The sequence below is a fragment of the Chinchilla lanigera genome, unplaced genomic scaffold (genome assembly GCF_000276665.1).
Source record: "Chinchilla lanigera isolate Chin_1 unplaced genomic scaffold, ChiLan1.0 scaffold00012, whole genome shotgun sequence".
NCBI lineage: Eukaryota > Metazoa > Chordata > Mammalia > Rodentia > Chinchillidae > Chinchilla > Chinchilla lanigera.
The window spans coordinates 16,475,928-16,496,548 of record NW_004955413.1 but is presented as its reverse complement, the minus strand read 5'-3'; the positions used below and the strand labels follow the sequence as shown (position 1 = coordinate 16,496,548).

The 20,621-nt window shown below is 35.4% G+C and overlaps 1 protein-coding gene across 1 annotated transcript in view; it reads right to left on the bottom strand.

Annotated features, from left to right (window-relative positions):
• The window catches only part of Pde3a (phosphodiesterase 3A, cGMP-inhibited), a 301,905-nt gene that overhangs the window by 146,183 nt on the left and 135,101 nt on the right, over positions 1 to 20,621 (bottom strand). The window lies entirely within an intron of this gene.

The window sequence follows — 20,621 nt, the reverse complement described above, 5'->3', positions numbered from 1 at the left end:
TACCACTTCACCATGCCAATCTCCAAAGACAGCAAAATGTTACTTAGTGTTTATTAAAATGTTCACTGTTTCTTGCCTCCCCATGTGGGTAGATACTAATATTTTTTTCTTCGGATCACTGGCCTCTTTTTTACACATTCACTCCCTTAGTGATCTCATCCTAGCTCATTCCTTTACCTAAAAAGTATTGGGGTGATGACTCTTCAATTACTACTTCTAGGTCAAATCTTCTTCCATGATGGCAAACACTTATACAATGTATAGCTTCCCACACGTCTAATAGGCTTTTGAAGTAATGTTTCCATAATCAAACATGTTATCCTTCACTGTCCCTTCCTATTTCGCTATTTCCCATGTTACTATAAGGCACTCTCATTTCACAGGAACCTTTAGTTCTGAGGGACATCACAGTGATTTTACAGTTACCCTGCACTCTTATACCATATCTCCAATGCAACAGCAAAGTCTAAAGGTCATGTCTTCAAAATATATCACAATTCCAACCATGTCTCTTTGTCTAGTGTTTGTCCTAAATATCCTCACACCATTCATGCCATTCAGAAAAATTGCCAAAGAGATCATGCAACATAAAAAATATGTACTCATATTATTTATCTACTTTCTTTGCTTTATTTTTTTTAAAAGCACTCAGAAGATGCTGCTATACTTCAATTTCTGATTAAGCCTTTGCAGCAGTCCTCAAACTCTTATACCTTATGGAAGATATGTCTTGCTACAGAGAGACTGCTGGATCTGACCCTTGAAGTTGTACATTCAGTAGGTCTGGGCATAGGCTTAAGGATGTATTTCCAACATTTCCCAGATAATACCGATATTAGTGGTCCTGGGCAGGGGGTATACTTTGAAAACCATTGTCTTGTAGAATTTAAGCCCCATGAGAGCAGGGGCATTGTCCTAAGAGCGACTGTAGCCCTGGCCCATGGAGAGCGTCTGGCCAAGCACATGGTTAATGCCAAACAACTTGGTTGAACAAATGAACAGTGTTGGAATAAGCCTGTTCTAATGCAGCAGACATTTCCACGGCATCACATTCTAAGTAAATGATTTCATAACACTCCTAAAAACAAGATAAACACAAATACGATTTTTTAAAATATATTACATATCAAATTGGAAATCAGGAAATTACATTATTAAATGCATTAATAATCAAAATAGTGTGTGTGTTTTGATCACCAGTTCATAATTGAGTGCTTAACTTATTTAACTCATCTCTCAAAATTACTAAAAGATCTTAATGCATTTCTAACATCTATGGTTTTCTACTTTAAAAACATTATCTATTACATTATCTATTTAACTCATCTCTCAAAATTACTAAAAGATCTTAATGCATTTCTAACATCTATGGTTTTCCATACTTTAAAAACATTATCTATCTATGTGAACTCTTCCCTTTCCTAAGATAAGTTCCTATCTTATAGCACCTAGATTGTGAAGTACTTGTTGATTCTAAGTAGCTGCGCAGAATAACAATCATGTCAGACTGTTTCTAGACACCAGTGTGTTAATTCAAGACTTACACACACAAAAAAAGGAATAAGCTCCTAGAGAAACAGCTACGGGTTGGGACAGGAATGAATTTGAGGCAAAAAGGGTAGGAATACAACAAATAAAAGGAACTGCATTTGGAACACAGTACACTTGGAACAAAATATGTTTTCATCCACAAGAGAAGCTGTTCTTTAGTCCAAACTGTGGGTGGACAAGTATAATGATCCATCAGGGAGTTGGGGAAGGGACTTGCCATTAGTCAAGGTCTCCCCTCTGGTTCCTTTCACTCCATCTGGAGTCATCAATCCCATCTTTGTAGCATGAGCCATACACGAGGTGTCAAGTACAAAAGAAACCTCCTCTCTGTATAAAACACATGCTACTATTTCTCAGAACAACACTTGGCTCTGGTTTCAGCTTGCCTGAATCTGACCCCTTTCCTCATTTGACCATAGGGCCAAGGGCTGATGGTGGGTGCCTTTGAGCACATGAAGACAGACAGGAAGCAGCAGGGGGGTCATCAAATCTTGGGCCAAATCCTGGAAATAATTTGGCAACTTTATCAGATATCTGTTGTCCTATCATTTCATGTTTTCATAAATATACATGAGAACAAAGCAACAATCAAAATACGTAATCTAGCAAAAACTTCCCCTCCATTGGCAGGCATGAGGAAAGTAATTATAAGTATTTCTTAAGCATCTTCATGTGTCTCTTGGCTAACTATCACAGTGAAGTTTTACTCCTAGGTTGGCTGATAGCCAACACACACTACAGTGCAACTCAACTACTTCCCAGGAACCATGCATTCAAGAAAAAATAAAGTCAATTCAAATAGAATTTCTAGTGAAACAATCAGTTACATTTGCGGTTCACTTTAGCTCCTGAATTTCCTTAGGAATCATGATGTCATTGCCTAGACTAAAACTAACCTATGCAGGGTTCCACATCACCTAAAAAGAAATGTGAATGCATTTAATATGTCTTGCATAGTTTTTCACTGTCTTATACCTCTATTCTAGTCCTTTAATTGTTTTGTCAGCATATTTTGGGCTTCTTTGGTGGTGCTATGCTACTTGAATTCTCCAACCTGAGGTGATTTGTTCCTGAACCAACAATTTAGGAGCAATGCATGGACTTTGGCATTAAACAGCCATAGCTTCAATCGTTGGACATGCCTAGAACAATGTCACTTGTGTTGTGGCAAACTAACTGTGTCATCACTAAAATAAGGATCTAAGCATACCTACCTGGTACAGGAGTACGAAGAAAATGAAAGGAGATGGTATCTCTCAAGCTCACAGCAAAGTACTGGCATTCAGTGGGTCTTACATGCTTTGCCCACTCCTATGCCAGTGCCTACTTATTTTTCCAAACCTGCCTCACAAGTCATTTCCCTGATATTGGTATAACAAAGATATAGTTAGATACCTGCAGGCAACACTACTGACAATAGTTAGGATATGGAATCACCTTAGGTGCCTATCAACAAAACGAAATGACAGAGAAAATGTGGTATGTACAGCATAAACAATGGAGTATTATTTAGCCACAAAGAGGGATGAAATCCTGTCATTTTCAACAAAATGGATGGAATTGGGGGATACATTACATGACAAAAGGTATATTCTCTCATATGCAGAAGCTAAAGAATGATGAACACTAAAGAATGGAAAGCAGGGGGCTGAGGTGGAAGGGAGATTGGATTTGATCAGTGCATGCTATACATATCTGTGAAAATATCACACTGACCTCCATCAATATGTATATTCAGTATGTGTCAATGAAAAGAAAAAATTACAGTTAAAAATGCCCCAAACAGTATCTTTCCTCATGCCTTACTTGCTTTTGCCCTCTGCACTTTGCCACAGGGCTAAGAAAATCATTCCCCTGAAAGCAAATCACCTCTTCTCCTTTGGGTACTAATATTTGCAATATTTTAAACTATACCTAGCATATAAATGTATTATAGCAAAATGTCCTTTTTTATATAATGCAGAATAGTAATTTATTTTCTCTTTCCAAGTTTGCTACTAATAGTAGCAAACTTGTATTTTCTTCATTCATCAGTAGCAAACTTGTAAAGGCACACGTTGTATCTAAATTATCTTTGTTTTCTAAATACTGAACATTAATACTTGCCAGAAAGCATTTGATAAATGTAGAACATTTTCATGAATATAGAAATCAAAGGGGAAAATTTTACATATTGTTCCATCACAACATGGTAGAAGGCCATTTAGAAAAGTCACTGTCCCTCACTGTCGAGGTATCTGAAATTGAAGTATATGGTCCACGTGATTTAACAGATTTGTCAGGCACTGGCTGCCCATGACCTGTTGTGAACATGCAGAAGGCGACCTTGCCACAAGCAGAGACAGTGCTTACAGAGTGGCCAGACACGCCGCCTGCTCCACTGGAGGACCATCCATAATTTAGCCGTTCTGGGCACCACACAACAAGAGACTAAATGATGTAACAGTCACTTTAAAAGATGGCCTTTCAAAGTAAAGAGGGAGCGATATAATACCCATTGTATCAGTACGAGAAAGTCAAAGGATGGCTCTGTAAGAAGCCATTGGTAGTAAAACTGTAGGTCGCAGGCACCTACCATGTCAAGCAATCATATTGCTCTGCCCTTCAAAAGATGCCAGCTACCATCTGTCACAGAAAACATTCACTTTACACTTACTGTTAGGACAACACCATCTTGTACAGTCTCCTGTGCCACATATGGCAATTTACAATAAATTAATTGAAACAAAATAAAAATTCACTTCCTCACTTGCACTAGCTATCCATGAAACACAGACATAAAACATTTCCATCATCACAAAATATTCTGTTAAACAGTGCCACATCTAGTGAATTAGAAGGAAAATCTGTATTATTAAAATCTGATTATGCTGTTCTGCTTTCTTAAATCCATTAGTAAATGGCTTATTGACTGTTAACAAAAAATTATTGGAAATGAATTTTTAAAAAGGAAGCAAAAAAAAAACTTTCAGATCCAAAACATCTGAAAATCTTAGTTTACAAACATGGAAGTAATCCAACCCAATAATAAAAATGCTTGTCTTGTTATAATGGTAGGGTCAAGAGAAAAGGAACTCACACCACCTATCCCTGACTTCATGAGCTGGAAGAGAGAACCTGATATTTAAGACAACTGCAAAATTTGACAACGAACCTGTGGATCACATTCCAGTATCTATTTATTTAATATAAACATAAATTTATTTAATATAAACAAATTTATTTATAAACATACATTTATGCATAGATAGCACTTACCTATATTATATATTGGTAAACATGTAAAATTTTCAAGGAGATCCTGTAGAATTAATGAGGTCATAATAAATATTCAATTTGCTGCATGAAGGAATTGTAAAAAACACCTCAGATAAACATTAAAGAAATTTGTTTCAGGGGCTGAGGATGTAAATCAGCGGTGAAGTGTTTGCTTAGCATGTGCGAGGCCCTAAGGTACATCCTCAGCACCGGAGAGAGAGACAGACAGACAGACAGACACAAAGACAGACAGAGACAGAGGAAGAGGGCGAGACAGGAGGGAGGGAAGGATAGGAGACAGAGAGAGAAAAGGTTTATGCTTCCCATTAGATAGCTGAGGAAAAACATTCCAAGTATGAGCTACTGTAGTCATGCATTTTAAAAATCTAAACATAAGAACAATAGAAGTATATCCTTTTAGTCTCCACTTTCAAAGAGGCTCAGTAATCACCATCCCATGGCCCCATTAGCCAGCAGCCAGGGCCTCGTCTTGGTCTTGTTAGTCCTATCTTAGTTGTGGTACCTAGATCACTTCAGTCATTAAGCCTTGTCCAATGGAACGATAGATGCAGGTGTATTCAGGGTGAGAAGGACAAGAATGGCACCTGCTGCTCGGCAAAAAACCAACTTTGCAAATTACCTGCTATTTGAAGAACTTCAATACAATGTATGAAGTAGAAGAAAGAATTCCTGCTGATGTAGTCAAACTACAACGGCCTTACTGGCAATTCTGCATTCACTAAATGTCTCTAAGATTCTCAGCAAATCATATGCTCACCTATGGCTCTGTTTCCCATGTGTAAAACAAGAGGCAAGACAAAATGATACTACTGCTTTGAAAATACATGACTTGTACTGGGAGAAAAAAGTTACCTTTAAGCTTTGCAAAAATTTTTTAACATACAAGCTTGAATAAAATTTAACTTAATGTACTATGGCTTGGTGATCCATAAACACCCCTACTGGTCATTGTAATGAGGGAAGTTTAATTACATAAAGTAAAACATACCTCCGTACTGTAATCAAATAAAAATATTTGATTTGTGAAGATTTTCACCATTAAATAAATTGCAGTGGGGACAATTTGAAAAGTTTAAAGAAATCTTCAAAAATAATTTGAGAGCCTTATATGGTCAGAGAAGTAACTCAGCATAATCTGAAAACAATCAAGAATTACATTTTAAAATAAGCAAATGTGGAGAGATTCTACATGTCACATAATGAGCATAGCGATTATGGAATACTGGAAATACAGTGGAGTTCTTTTTATCCTTACACTGGCATTAAAGTCAGGAATGTGTGCATGCTAGGCAAGTACTCTCTATTGCTAAACCATATCCTCAGCACATGAGATACACTGGAAGTAGATCTAGCCATGAATATTTTATTATTATTTTATCAGTATTTTGCAAAATGCTCATCAGGTAAATCATAGTTTACTTTTTTACTTCCATTTATTTTAAATGCTACGCTATTAAGCAAGAAATACATGAATTCCATCCATAGCTTACGTACTAGCTAACGTCACATAAAGCAAGACCTGGTGGTATTACTGTCTAGTAAAGTCAGAGACTATAATAAAATAAATAATGATGATAAGCAAAATATATATTACTCATCCTTTCCTAGGATTTGAAGAAAAATCTATTGGAAATAAAAGTATGACTTACATCCTGTTTCCCATGGTAACTAGTAGTACTTCTATCACTACATTAGCTGAATAAGGTCAGACACATTCCTTGGCATAGTTCCTGCCCAGAGAGAACTAAGCCAAATTCTGCCACAAATTATGGAACTACACACCATCAAGGGGGTTTAGGTTACTACTGTCTGCTTTAGATTCCTGAGTTAGCTTGAATGCTCCAAGTATTCAGGGTCAATTTATTTCAGATTCTTGCCCGTGCAACCCAACTCCCAGGGTTGTAGCTGGGGCATCCAGATAGCTAGCACTTACATTCTGCGGTTCTCTAATGCAGCATATTGGGTGTCCATTAAAAACACATCCATCACTACCTACGGAGGTGTAAAAGAAGAGTTTGTAGTAAGAGTCTCAAAACACCCATCAATACTAGGTTATGTGAAAAAGGTTACGCTGAGCCACACATTCAGAAGCACATCTAACAAGCTAGTGACATCAATATGATCACCATGAACGACCATTCCTTTGCTGTCTATTATGTCTCAGGTAGCACACAAGGCTGTTTACACATATTGCTTCACTGAATCTTCACAATAAGCACTAAGACAGGTGTTACGGAAAGCACTTACACAAACTCAAGAGCAGTCAAACACCAAAGTCACACAGCTAGCAGGACCTCCTTAACACTGGAGGTCAAGTCCACTTCTCAAAAACAAACTCTTTTCCTTATGCTTCCCTGATGCTCTGGCTTTAGCCAATAGGTTAATTCTCAATTAGTTTATAATCCATACAAATGCAGTTAACAATGAATAAACCTATGATTGAAAAGCTAAAATTATTACAGATCTGGTAACTGAGAGTCAAAGTTTCAATGACTTTTTAAAAGGTCACAGAGCTATAAATGTGTAGACACAGGACTGAAATCCAGCTTTTCGAACTTTAAAGGTTTTTTTTCTTTTTGAAACAGTCAACTTACTACCACTGCACGTATTTCCACATCAGAAGTTACGGATTGTGCTTTACTTTATGACACAAAGAGTATAATTTGCACATGTGATATGTGGATTGTTTTGAAAGAATGACTTTCAGAAAATTTAATCAAACTGGAATATTCATGCAGGGTATAAAAATAAGACATTCCTTACAAAGTTCATTATTTCCCAAACCATATAAATTACCTCAGTCATAAGGATAATATCCAAATTTGATCTGAAATTTTTTAAAAATCCAAATATTTGGTAGAGACTAAAATGTGCTATTGATTTGATCACACCTTGAAACTTTGTTATCTCCTTCCACCCCCCAGTACTATGGAATGAACCAGAGCCTTGTGCATGCTATACAATTGCTCTGTCACTGAGCTATATCCATAACCCTTTTATTTGTATTGCAAGACGAGGTCTCACTAAGTTGCCCAGGCTAGCCTTGAAATCGAGATCCTCCTGCCTCAACCTTCCCAGTACCTAAGATTACAGGCATGAGCCGCCAGGCCCAGCTTGATAGACTCCTTGAAAAATTCAAACATATGAAACATAATAAAAAATAAAACTTGACAACCATATTCAGCAAAGTATTGAAAACTACAGAGGAAAAATCACATGGGCTACCTCAAACTTTTTGTCAATGAGAGAATTAATATCCAAAGAGGTGAAACAATGATGTGAAAACAGACCTTGCCTTGGGTTGCATATGGGAAACACCAGCAGAGCAATATAATAGTGCTGCCTGGGTCCCTCCACCAGAGATGTGGAGTTAGTTGGCTTAAACTGTACTCTGGGCATTGGGATTTTTGCACCTCCCCAAGGGAGTTTATTATGCAGCCATGGAAATCACTGCAAGTATGGCAGACCTACAGATGGTTACTGCAAAGGCAGGACTTAAAAAATTAGTCTTCTAAGTCCTAGTTGTGTATTTTGCTTAGCATCTCTTTCCTTTCAAATAAAACAAACTTGAACAAAGAACATAGAGTAGTCCCTCCCTTGGTAGTAGGAGATACATTCATATTCAAAGACCACCCCCATGGATAGCTGAAAACGAAGATGGTACTGATCCTTCTCTATAGTGTTTTTTTTTTTTCTATACATACTGTAGTAGCTTTCTCATTACTGAGACACAATACCTGATACCCACAATTTAAAGAAATAGAAGTTTAACTTGACTTCTGGTTTCAGGGGATTCAGTCCATGGCTTTCCAGCTCCAAGAAATGTCAGGGAAGGTGTGGCAGAGAAAAGATATTTAGTTCATGGCAGCTGGGAAGCAGACCAGGGAAACAGAACTAGAAAGGGAGGTGCCAGGGACCAGACCTAAGCCCCAAGGTCAGGCTGTTGTGACTCAGAAGCATGCTCCACAAATTCCTCAGGGAGATCTCAAAGCCAATCAAGTTGACATGATGACCTTTAAATCCAAGGCATACATACTCATGATATAGTTTAATTTATAAATGGGCCCAGTAGAAAATTAACAACTACTAGTAACACAGTTACAAAAATGTACACTAAAAAGTTATGGCACTGTGATTTCTTTCTGTCTCTCTCAAAATATCCTACTGTACTGTACTTGAGCTTCCTGAGATGCCATGTGATGAAGTAATGCCTACAAGATGAGATGAAGTGAGACGAATGACAATGTAACATAAGGTTAAGCCTACTGTGCAAGTGGTCCTTGAACACAACACTGTAATACCCCTACAGTTCATCTGACAACCTAGACAGCCTCAAAGTGATTAATGGCCAGGTTGGCAGCATATACTGAGCAGACAAACTTGACAAAAGGATTGGCACATATCTGCACAGGACTGAGTAGAACAGAACGAATGTTACAAATATTAGCTCACTACCAAGAACAGCAAGATGTAAGTGATTTCTGAAATTTTCCATTTAATGTTATTGGATCCTGTTTGCCTGTAGATAACTGGACCTATTGAAAGCAAAACCATAAATAAGGAGGTTATTACATGCTAAACTGTTTCAATTCAGAAATGTTTTAGTCTTATTCAATAGCATTGTTTAAAGTCCTATGGACCAATAAACTAATTCAAATTGTCATTGAAAAAAAGTCATCTCAGTACAATTTCAATGGAATCCATAACTGATGTGTCACAACAGCTCTGCATGGTCTTAACAGAATTTAATACAACAAGTATGTCAGCAGCAAAATATACTAATAAAGGACACAGATTAAGTCATCAAAACCTGGGGGTTGTGTAGACTATAATTTTTTTGTGGCTATTTTCACAAATACCACAAGATAACCATACAATTGGTACAATTATATCCTACAGTTTGTACAGTAAGAAAAATCAGATAAAATCCACCTTGAGACCACTCCAAGAGCTGATACTGTTACACAGAGAAACTAAAAATGACGTTTTAGCTATTGGAAAATTCTAAGCAGTCCTTACTAAGGAAACAGTTTACTTTCTGCCATTCAAAGACAAGTCCTCATTACAAATGTTGCAACATTAATATTTTAAAAGACAGAGACAAGGGGTGGCTATCATTTAAAAAGGCTTGTGGTTTCTCATGATCAAAATCATGTGCCTATTTCAAAAATTTTTCTGGCTGCTCATTATTATGTTCTTTACAAGTGTCAGGAAATAGACAAACAGGATTTGCCAGTGTCTTCTCAATGGAATTCTGGGGGACTTTGAGCGATTCCTCTACACATTACATACAAGAATGTGCTTCTCTGATTCTTGTTGATAGACTATTTTAAAACTCTAGCTATGGACCTGAAGTCAGTCAAAGTGGGTAGAGATGCAAAGATTTTGTTTGCAAATCAAAGCAAATAGTTCCATTCATGGCAATGCAGGTTGATGTCTATTTGAATATACAAGTCAAATTCTCATTTGAACTGTGTTTAACATGTTACTGCTTTCCTCAATAATGAGTAAGTTAAAGAAAATCTTTGATGTATGTCCATACTATGTTTGTGTGAATGTGAGTTTGCCTTTGAAAATTATACTTTAACATAGGGAAAAATGACCTCCATAGTTCACAATTATCCTATAATGAGGATTAAAAAAATGTTTATGAGTATTTGACATTTTTTCTTTTAGATATAAGAATACTAAAGAAGCATAATCATATGTTATTTCAGAGTTGCTACATTTTGACTTGATAGAAATTAAACTTCAAATACCAGTGCTTCAAATGTTTATAAAACTTCTGTCCCTGATTCCATACAATGATGGTCTAAAGAACAAGTATAGAACTCTGTAGAGAAAGGCGTCATGACTCTCAATATTTTTCATTATTTTGTAAAGATGAAGAGCCTCCATGGGCAACTCCAGATGTTTTTGTTGCTGTTGAGCTTCTTAACCAAACGTAGCACATAACCTCAAGCTAAAGTTCAAAATGAATTTATCATCTTTCCAATTCCCCAATCATTCCTGTCAAGCTTGTACCCTTCCTTTTGCATTATTTCTTGCACATCCCTCCTGACCATACAGTCTCTAAATATATTAAGCATCCTTCCTATCTTCAGGGTCACGAGGAACCATCTCATTTTGAGTCTTCAGCTAATCACCCTGTTAGCATTCCCACTCTGCCAGCTGTGGCCCTGTCATCAATCTCATTGTTTTTGTTGATTGTGTTCCAAGTTATTTTCCTTCTTCAAACTTCCATCTCATATTTGTGCTCCTTGTTGATCAGTGAGCCACTGACCAATGAGATTAGAAATACAACTTTGACTTTGGCACAGCCTGACTCTCCATGACAGGAGAATCTGAAATGGGGAATGGAAGACCCTAAGGCCTGGCCTGATCTCCCACAACCTTGCTTTCCATCATGAGAACCCTAGCAACTGAGGCTTCAGTGCAAACTGGGGCTCAGTCTGCCTGAATCTTCCTTTTCTTCCTTCTTGCACTTGCTGCCAAAATACTATCTTGTTCCCCGCCCACCTTTCAAATCCATCCCCACTTTCTGATTACCTTTTTAAAAACCTCATTCAAAGCATTATTGCTTTCACTTCCTTGAACACCTTTTTAGGCCATTCCTTATTCAAATACCACATACTTGCATTTATTTCTGCACTGTAATTTTTTTGGTCAAGAAGCTGTGAGCATCTTAAGGATAAAAGATGGATACAAGGATACAAGTTGTAAAGTGTGGTTTTTGTTTTTTTTGGTTTCTCTCCGGTACTGGGGACCGAACTCACAACCTTGCGCTTGCCAGGCAGACGCTTTGCCACTGAGCTAAATCCCCAGCCCTGTAAAGTGTGTTAAAGAGTCCAACTCAACTAAAAATACAAACTAACAAATATATTTAATCAATGCAAAGCCCGTCATCTCTTTTAGATTACTACCTAGAAATTTTGCATCAAAAAGTATACAAATGTATGAATATTTATCACTCGATACAATAAATGTTCTTAGTATAAAGGCTCTTCAGCTATAATTATTTAATACTTTCCATTAAAGAGAATAAGAAAATAATTCTTTGATAAAATATTAGAGATAATACCGAGTTTCAGTAGACAAGATGGTAGGAGTTCACCATTGTAATTCCATTGCATATTGTTACCTTCAAATCAGTTGCTCAGACCACTAGACACAAGCATGCACAATCGATCAGAACATAAAAGGTTGTAAGCATTAACTGTTTATTTGAATTCAATCTTTCATTCTTAATCTGGTAATCAGAGCAATGTAGTTGAGGATAGCAATATGTTGATTTGTATTATTTTGTCTTGAGACGCTGTATCACTTTGAATGTTCTTGCTTTGATTTGTTTATGTTCACGATACTGGTATGCTGCTACTGTTCTACTTTTTTGTTTGTTTCTCATATACTACACTCTTTAAAATAAAAAGTAAAAAATTTTTTAAAATATTGAAAACATAACTCCCAGAAATAGTTAGTAAATTGATATATGGAACAAGAAATGATAGTCAAAAATCTCTTTTCCAATAACTTCTACACTATCAGATGGGACACAGTAGTAAATAAAAACTGTATGTTTCACACAAGAGATCTTTATAAATCCTTTTATAGATTTAGTTGTTTTCCTCTCAATCCCCTCAAGTCATATGCTTTCTTTTGCTAATTCTTCCAACCACATATTTAACTCTGATTTTTATTCATGTTGGGCAGTAGACATAAAACATTTCATAGGCACTATATATTTCAGGAAATCCCATATTTTCCCCACTCTTACCTCCTTCAAATATTTCCAACACACTATATTAGAACATTTTAGTGCTACAATTGCATAACTTTGGCTTACAAATGTACACATTAATCACATAAATATATTGAATGACTATAAATATATTTTGATTCTGTTACACTCAGATTATTCCAAATAGTAAGTGGTAAGCTGTAAAAGATGAAAGATTTGGAGAAACTACTGAGGGGCATCTAGCATATTAAAAGAGAACTACATAGACAGAAGAGGAACTGGCCGTGAGAAACATTCTTTGCTGAGGTAGAAATGATTCTGTGTACTTAATACCATAAAAAGAATAAAACATATTTATTCAAAATAAGCCCAAGGGACTATAAACAAAAAGCACCCAGTGACTTCTACTATGAATAGTCCTACATTATTAATGAATATACTTATAAAATGGTAAGTGTGGCCACAATACTGATAAACAATACATGCTACAATGAGCCGTTTCCTCCCAGTGAACAATTTCCTTGGAGGCTGGCACTTCCAAATATATCATCAGTGTGAACACTACAGGACACTACCTAAAGTGATGGATGTACAATTTATATAGTATTTTAGTGTCTCTGATAATAGCTGATGTAGGTCCTAACATGTTCTGAAATACCTGCAAAAATTATTTTGTTTTTAATTTAAAATGTGCAGTATTCTCTCAGTTATTACATTCTGTGATTAAAACTAAACCCATTAAACTCTTCTGGTTGACAAAATTTCCCCAGCCCCAAACACTAACGTCAAATGTTATTAACTGTTTCCTTTTGTTACAAGGCATGAAGGAACAAGCAGATATTATTTGATCAACATTTGGGACCTCTGCATAGGGGGACTGGATAGATCAAAATAGTGTTAATTGGAATTGTCTTCATCTCTTAGCATAAAGAATGATTTCATAGCTACCAGAATATATGGTCACTGGTATAGCTTTTTATTTTTAATACAATTTTTATTTTAAGATAATTTTTGATATACAGGAAAGTGATGAAGATATTAAAAAGTCCCATATATTACCCTCCCTCATTGTACACCTCCACCCCATTTCCTGTTAATATATTTTAATATTTTATGTTAGCACAGTTTATTGTAATGAATGAGTCAATATTAATACATTCCCAATGCATATGGCTCATATGCAGATATATTCAGTTTTTATCTATTGTTTTGTTTCTGATCCAGGGTCTTATCCAGGAACAGAATATCATCTTTAGGTCTCCTCATACTCCTTCTGGCTATGAAATTTTACTGACTTTCCCAATTTTTTATGAGTTTGACAGTTTTAGCGTTTTCTGGAGTTGACCTGACATTCTTCTCACAATTAGATAGAATCAAAGGTTTGGGGGAAGAGGACCATGGAGGTAAACTGTGGTTCTTATAGCATCATATCACAGGTGTGTACTCTCAGCGGGACTTACTGTTCTTGATGTGCCATGGAGACCACCTGGCCCAGACAGTGTTTGTCAGGTGTCTCCACAGAAGAGATGTTCTTGTTTGGCCTCTGCTTGCCACACTCTTTGATACGAAACACAATTATAAGCAGTCATACTTAAGGGATAAGGAGTTGATCCTCAGGGGGAAATAGCCACATAAATTATCTAGAGATGATCTAATCAGCCCATCTCTCTATTTGTTTAATAATTTTTATCAGTATGGCCCTTTCCTACTTCATGTGATAATCTCACAGAACATTATTCATTTTGTTTCTCAAACTGTTCCAGCTTTAGCCATTGGGACCTCATTCAGTTGGTTCCCTGGTCCAATTGGCATAGTCCTTTCATTCTGTGTTTGTGAATGTGTGAATGTGTTCCGGCACTTCCTAATTGAACAATCAGCATATGATTATCCGAGCTAGTTTCATGTGTTTTCTAACCTGGTCTTAGAATAAATCTCTTTTGCAAGCAGTTCTGGCTCCTTTTACTTCTGATGGCATCCAAAAGGAACACTTCAGTGCTGGGTGAGCTCACTGCTACTAGATTATAGCAATACACATTCCAGTATTCAGAGAAAGGAGATACGTGTACGTAATAATCCCTGGCTCCATATCTCTCCATCCATATCAAAATTAGGTCTATGGCCCCATCTCCTGAATGCACTCAATCTCATCTGTACCAAAATTAAATATTTCTTATTTTGATGGCATTAACCAAACTGAAATGCTCCTCTCCCAAAATTGACAATTCTTAATTAAGTAGATTTCATTTTGTAATTTATGGTAGCTTAGAAATTGCAAAAGAAGCCTAGAGAGTTCTTCATGTGACTTTCTGAGTGATTCAAGAATGATTTGAGAGGCTCCCTTGGGAACTTTGGTTTTGCTCTCCTTTTTGGCCTTGGCAGACACCTGGGAAACAGCAGCACTACCAGTGGAAGAGGTTATTATTGAGCAAATGAAGGAAGGAATGGAGACATAAGCGACATTGAAGACCTTCTGCTTTGCTCTCCAATTCTGAGAAGAATTAGAGGTCATGGTGTGAAAACATTCTCTACTCAGACCCTCCTTTCAACAGCACTATAGCTTCTATTTCAATAGTAGAAAGGCAGCTGTCTTCAGCCTCTGTTCCCAAATCCACCTAGAGATTGGATTCCCAGGGCCTGCCTCTTTCAAGATGCCTCATTCTGTCCATTCTTTGCCCGACCCATATTGCACCTTCAAATCTTCCATCTTTACCCTCACTTTGTCCTCGGGAAGCATATTCAACTACCTCCCACCTTTGTACAAATAAGGATGGGTATCCTTGAAACTACTTTATAGCTATTTTTTGTTTTTCCTGTTTCTCATCACAGGCCAACACTGTAAAAAATAATCTAGATTTGCCCATATTCTCACCTCTTATTCATTTCTCCACTCCACTTTCCCACCACTAATGAAACATAATCAACAGCTATTCAAATTGCTATTTCCAGTAGGTTCTTTTATGCAATTTATTTTAATAGATCTAACATATCAGAAACCAACAGAATGAATATATATATATATATATATATATATATATATAATTCAATTAAACTGGCTTCCAAACTTATATAGCAGTAGACAAAAACTCCAATTTTCTTTGTTATATACAAACTATCCATCATGTAATTAAATTTCAAGAGTGTTCAAAACCACATTAACATCAGTCAATCTAAAAAAATTAGGAAAAAAATACCGATAAAGTTACCTGAATGGAGAAAGTCTATTTTAGAGTTTTGTAAATGGGAGAAAATGTCTAATCGTAGTTTGAAAATTCTCATTTCAAAAGCATACTAAACAAAAGTTAAATCAAGCAACACATCTGAAGGGCTTTACTACATAAAATGAGTAAATATTATTAATATTTAAAATGTTAAATGAGCAGAAAATCTATGAGACAAAATATAAATGATTAGACAACATAAAATATCCAGTTTTACATATGACAAGAACCTTTTTTTCACCTATAAAATTTTAAGTAATTCAAATATATCTCCCAATGCTATTATTCGTTGAAACTGGTATTATAATAATGGCTTCTAGAGAGTGATAGAAATATATATCATTTTCATTTTCTGTTTATTTCTGAATTTTCTAAGCAACACGAAAAAAGAAAAGACAATCAGGAGTAAAATGTTAAAAGTTATTTAGTAACAAAAATCAGGAAATAGACAATCATAAATTGATAGCTGGGTGTTAAAAATCAACAGAGTAAACAGAGATACCTATTAGGATTTTTAAAGTGCCAAAACGTCACTCAGAATAATTCTCCTATCAATTTATTCAAATCTATCTTTAGAGGAAAAAAGGTTTTATTTAATTGAAACTAGACTATGAAACCAAATACATCTAGGGTGAAAAGTTCATACTAAGACGTAAACAACAGATTGTTTCTGGAAAATGATTTAATGAAGGAAGTGGAAAGCAGTACAGTAAGTATCTGAAAGAGACCTAGTGGACGCTTTGTAAGGAGAAACTGGGCAGTAAACCAGAGGTTTAGAACAATGCAGGCTCTGCCTGAGACCTAAAATTGTATTTTCCATACAAACTCTTTAAAAGGCCCTTGTCTACAATATTATGCTGTGGGTGCTACATAACAGACAGCAGCCGGGGACACAGACGTCGCCCTCTATTATCCAAGCCAAGGCCCCACTGGATAGAAGCAGGTTAATATAGCTTTAATGATGGCAGATTAGATATTTGGCCTGTTTGTTGGACATAATTCAATCTGCGATTTTGAGAAGAGCTCTTGATGACGCACACTGTCACAAATTCAACATAAGGAGGGCAGTTTAAGATCTGGCGACAGAATACACACGTTAGTGAATGAGAAATGCTGAAAAAGACATACACATGAAAAAGACACACATAAACAAATTAGAAGGGAATTTTACATTTTCAATTAAAGTTATAATTTTTATCTCAAAAGGCTGGGCACTGCACACAGTTAAACAACTGACCACATTTATGGACTGTGAATATTTAAGTACAACAAGTACTTAGGAAAAAAAAAGTGAAAAAAAAAAAAACAGACTGTTTTGGCAACAAATATTCAGGTAATTGTCTCTAGTACTCAGGCTCATAAACCAAAAAAGAGAAAAAAAAAAAGAAAAGAAAACTGATAATCATGCTAAACTTTTTATGTAGCAAAAAGGATTCAGTCCCAAAGCTACTATCATATTTCTAACTGCTTAATACAGGTTGTTTCCCAAACTGCAAATTGGTTACTCTAAAGAATGCACTATCAAAATGCATTCTATTTAGATAAATAGCACTAATTAAAATGAAAGAACTCTAGGAATGCAGTTTTTAGATTTGGTTTTTATTTACCCAATTCTTTCCTCAAATATTGATTGAGCACCTACTATGTGCCAGATACTGTTCTACATGTTTGGAAAATTTCAGGAACAAAACTGAAAACAGCCCTTACAATACAGCTCAAACAGCAGTGAAAAATACAAAAAGAAAATAAGAAGTATAATAAATATGTGGTATCATGTAACAGAAGGTCATAAATGCTTTAGAGGAACAAAGGAAAAGATGAGAATTGCTACTGTAGTGGGTGGGGTTCCAATTTGCAGTGTCCTGGATAGGAAAAATTACTTAGGCTACTTAGGAAAGGTGCATTTAATGAAAGCCACAGGCCCAGAGAAAGTGAGGTAGGAAAAGATCTGGGGGAAAAAAGATCCAGGCAAAGATTACAGACAGTACAAGGATACAGCCAGTGCTTGGCTTGCACACAGAAAAGTAAGGACAAGTATAGCTAGAGGAGAGCTAAATGAGGAGAAAGCTAAGAAGAGATGAGATTACAATGAAGATAAAGAGCCTAATTACATAGCCCTCTAGCTAGTTAAAAGGTCTTTGACTTTTACTCTGACACAGGAATTCACTGGAAGGTTTTGAGCAGGAGTCAGCTACAGATTGTTAAAAGATGCTCAAGCTACTCTGTTGTAAACAGAGATGAAGAAAGGAAAAGTAAAAGCAAAGAGAACTGCTGAGAAGTTTCTGTAGTAGCATTAACTAGACTAGAACTGTAGTAGCACAAGGGCAGACAAGTTGCCAAATTCTGGATTACTTTGCAAGTAGAGCTTAAGGGATTTGCTGGTAGATTGCGTGTGGTTTGTAAAAAACAGAAAGAAAAATCAAGGATGCTTTCAAGGTTTTAACCAGGGAAGCTGGATTTGTCTAGAGCTGTGAGGAAGACTGAGGTGGAAGTTCAGAAGCAATGATTCAAAGTTCCATTTGGTGCATGCAGACTTTGACAGGTCTCCTGGATACTGCAGTCAAGAGACCTATTATTTCTGTTGGCTATATGAGTCTGGAATTCAGAAGAGTCTGAACTGGAGATATAAGTTTAGGGATTGTCAGTCTGATACTTAATTTCCAGTTAACACAGCAAACTACACGAAGCATTTATTGGTCAGTAATCTATGTTGCGCACCACAACTATACTTTCACATACCTCATGTCATTTAATTGTCATAAATTGCTTATTTTTACAGACTGGAACATTTTAGGGACTAAATGCCTAAGCAACTCCCTGTGTCTAACCAACGTCCGTTATAGCAATGAATTTTATAAGAGGCAGAATTTGGACTCATAAGTACATTTTTTCAGTAGCTATATAATCTCTCAAAGGCCCAATACAAACAGAAACATAAATGACATTCTGGATGTAATGTAGGAAAAATACAGAATTCAAAAAATGCATGCAGAATTATGCACAATTATTCCCTAATATCATAACAAATGCTCTAGATGTGGATTAAATTTAATATTGGTGTTAGTAACTTTTTATAAAGAAAGAAAAAAAATAGACTGGGTACTTTAGACTCTCGATGAATGTATTTCAAACATTTTAAATTACATTTTCTAAACAGTCTATTTGGACATGACACTATTTTAATATCAAATATGAAATAAATTATATATAAAATATGTGGAATATTAAGTAACATTTCTCTAAAACAAAACTAGAAATAATGGTTTATTAATTTGATACTATATTTAAAAAAACAAAAATTCTCTCCTTTTACAAGTTCATGGTATTAAAAATTTCTTGTACTTTTAAAGTAGAATCATAGTTACCCAAAATATAAACCTTAGAAATTTAACTAAGTAAAAACAAATACCATTTGTGAAGATGTTTATAAGCCAAATTATAAATCATACCAAAAAATTATAGCTTAAAGCCAGGCATAGTGATACACACCTGTTATCCCAGTACTTGGGAGGCTCATGAGGATTGTAAGTTCAAGGACAGCCTGGGCTACATACTGAGACCCTTCCTCAGAAAAAAACCACATATAAACTGATGCATGTATAATTATATATATTTATATATTTAATGTATATAATTACATTAAATAATGTATGTAATTGTTTTTATATATTATATGTAATATTCAATATAGTATATATTACATTAAATTAATGTACATAATTACATATAAAATACAGGTATTTATGTATATAAGTATGCATTTATGTATATATAATTATATATAATATACATAAATATACATATACATAAATATATAGTCAGCAACAGAAAGGAAAGGAAAATAAGAGTTTAGAAATTGCTTAAGTCAACTCTGCAAGTGAGGAAACAATAGCCCAGTTTGGCATTCACTGGTTTAGATCCACCTAGTACTTCTCTCGTTTAATAAAGTAGAAGCAACTTGATGACCTTCTTCTAAAATTCTGATATGAATGGTCCCTAAATTTAGCTTATGAATCAATCAGCCCAGAACATTCTGAAGATAATTAGTTGCCATGGCATTTTCTTCTTGAACAAAAATTTTCAAGCTGAGGACCTGATTCATACTTTTAAGTGGTAAGAAAAAAATAATAGATTCTTTTACATTTGAAAATCTTCAATATAAATGCAGTGGATCTTAGAATGGCATATTTTATCTCTTGATAATATGAATTATTACATATGAATCTAGTCTCAAAATAGAAATTCAAGTTGGATGACGTACAGAATGATTAATATGTATCTGTGTAATTTATCTCTGTCTAAAACATTACCATATCTTCTCTTGATTGGCTCTGATTGATAAAAATGGTTTTCTACTTTGGATAGGAAATTGATAAGGAAAAGATAAAGGCAGGTTTTCTAGAATTATTTATGCTGGAGTTGCACTTCTGGAGCTAAATTTACATCCTGTTTATCCTTAAAATCTATTAGGGATAAAAGAACAACCTTTCTGTGGAGTATTTGTTTAAGCCACAATAATTCATGAACAATAGAAAGGTGACTGTTTAATTTTAACAGGTATCATAGATTAGTACAAAAAATAGATTTCATGTTAACATTTCTTAGTATTCTAAACTAGCCTATCAACCTAGTAAACTTCTTGTATCATTTGCAGTGAACTAAGGAGTGGTAAATACCAATATATTAATTTCAGGAAAAAAGACTACCATAGTAGGAAAAAACTGATTCAATACCTATGTGATTTATGTGACAATGACCTAGTGGTGAGGATAATGATAACAATGAGAGAATTTACCTTGTGCTTTGTGCTACACCTGTGACACTCTAGCTCGCTT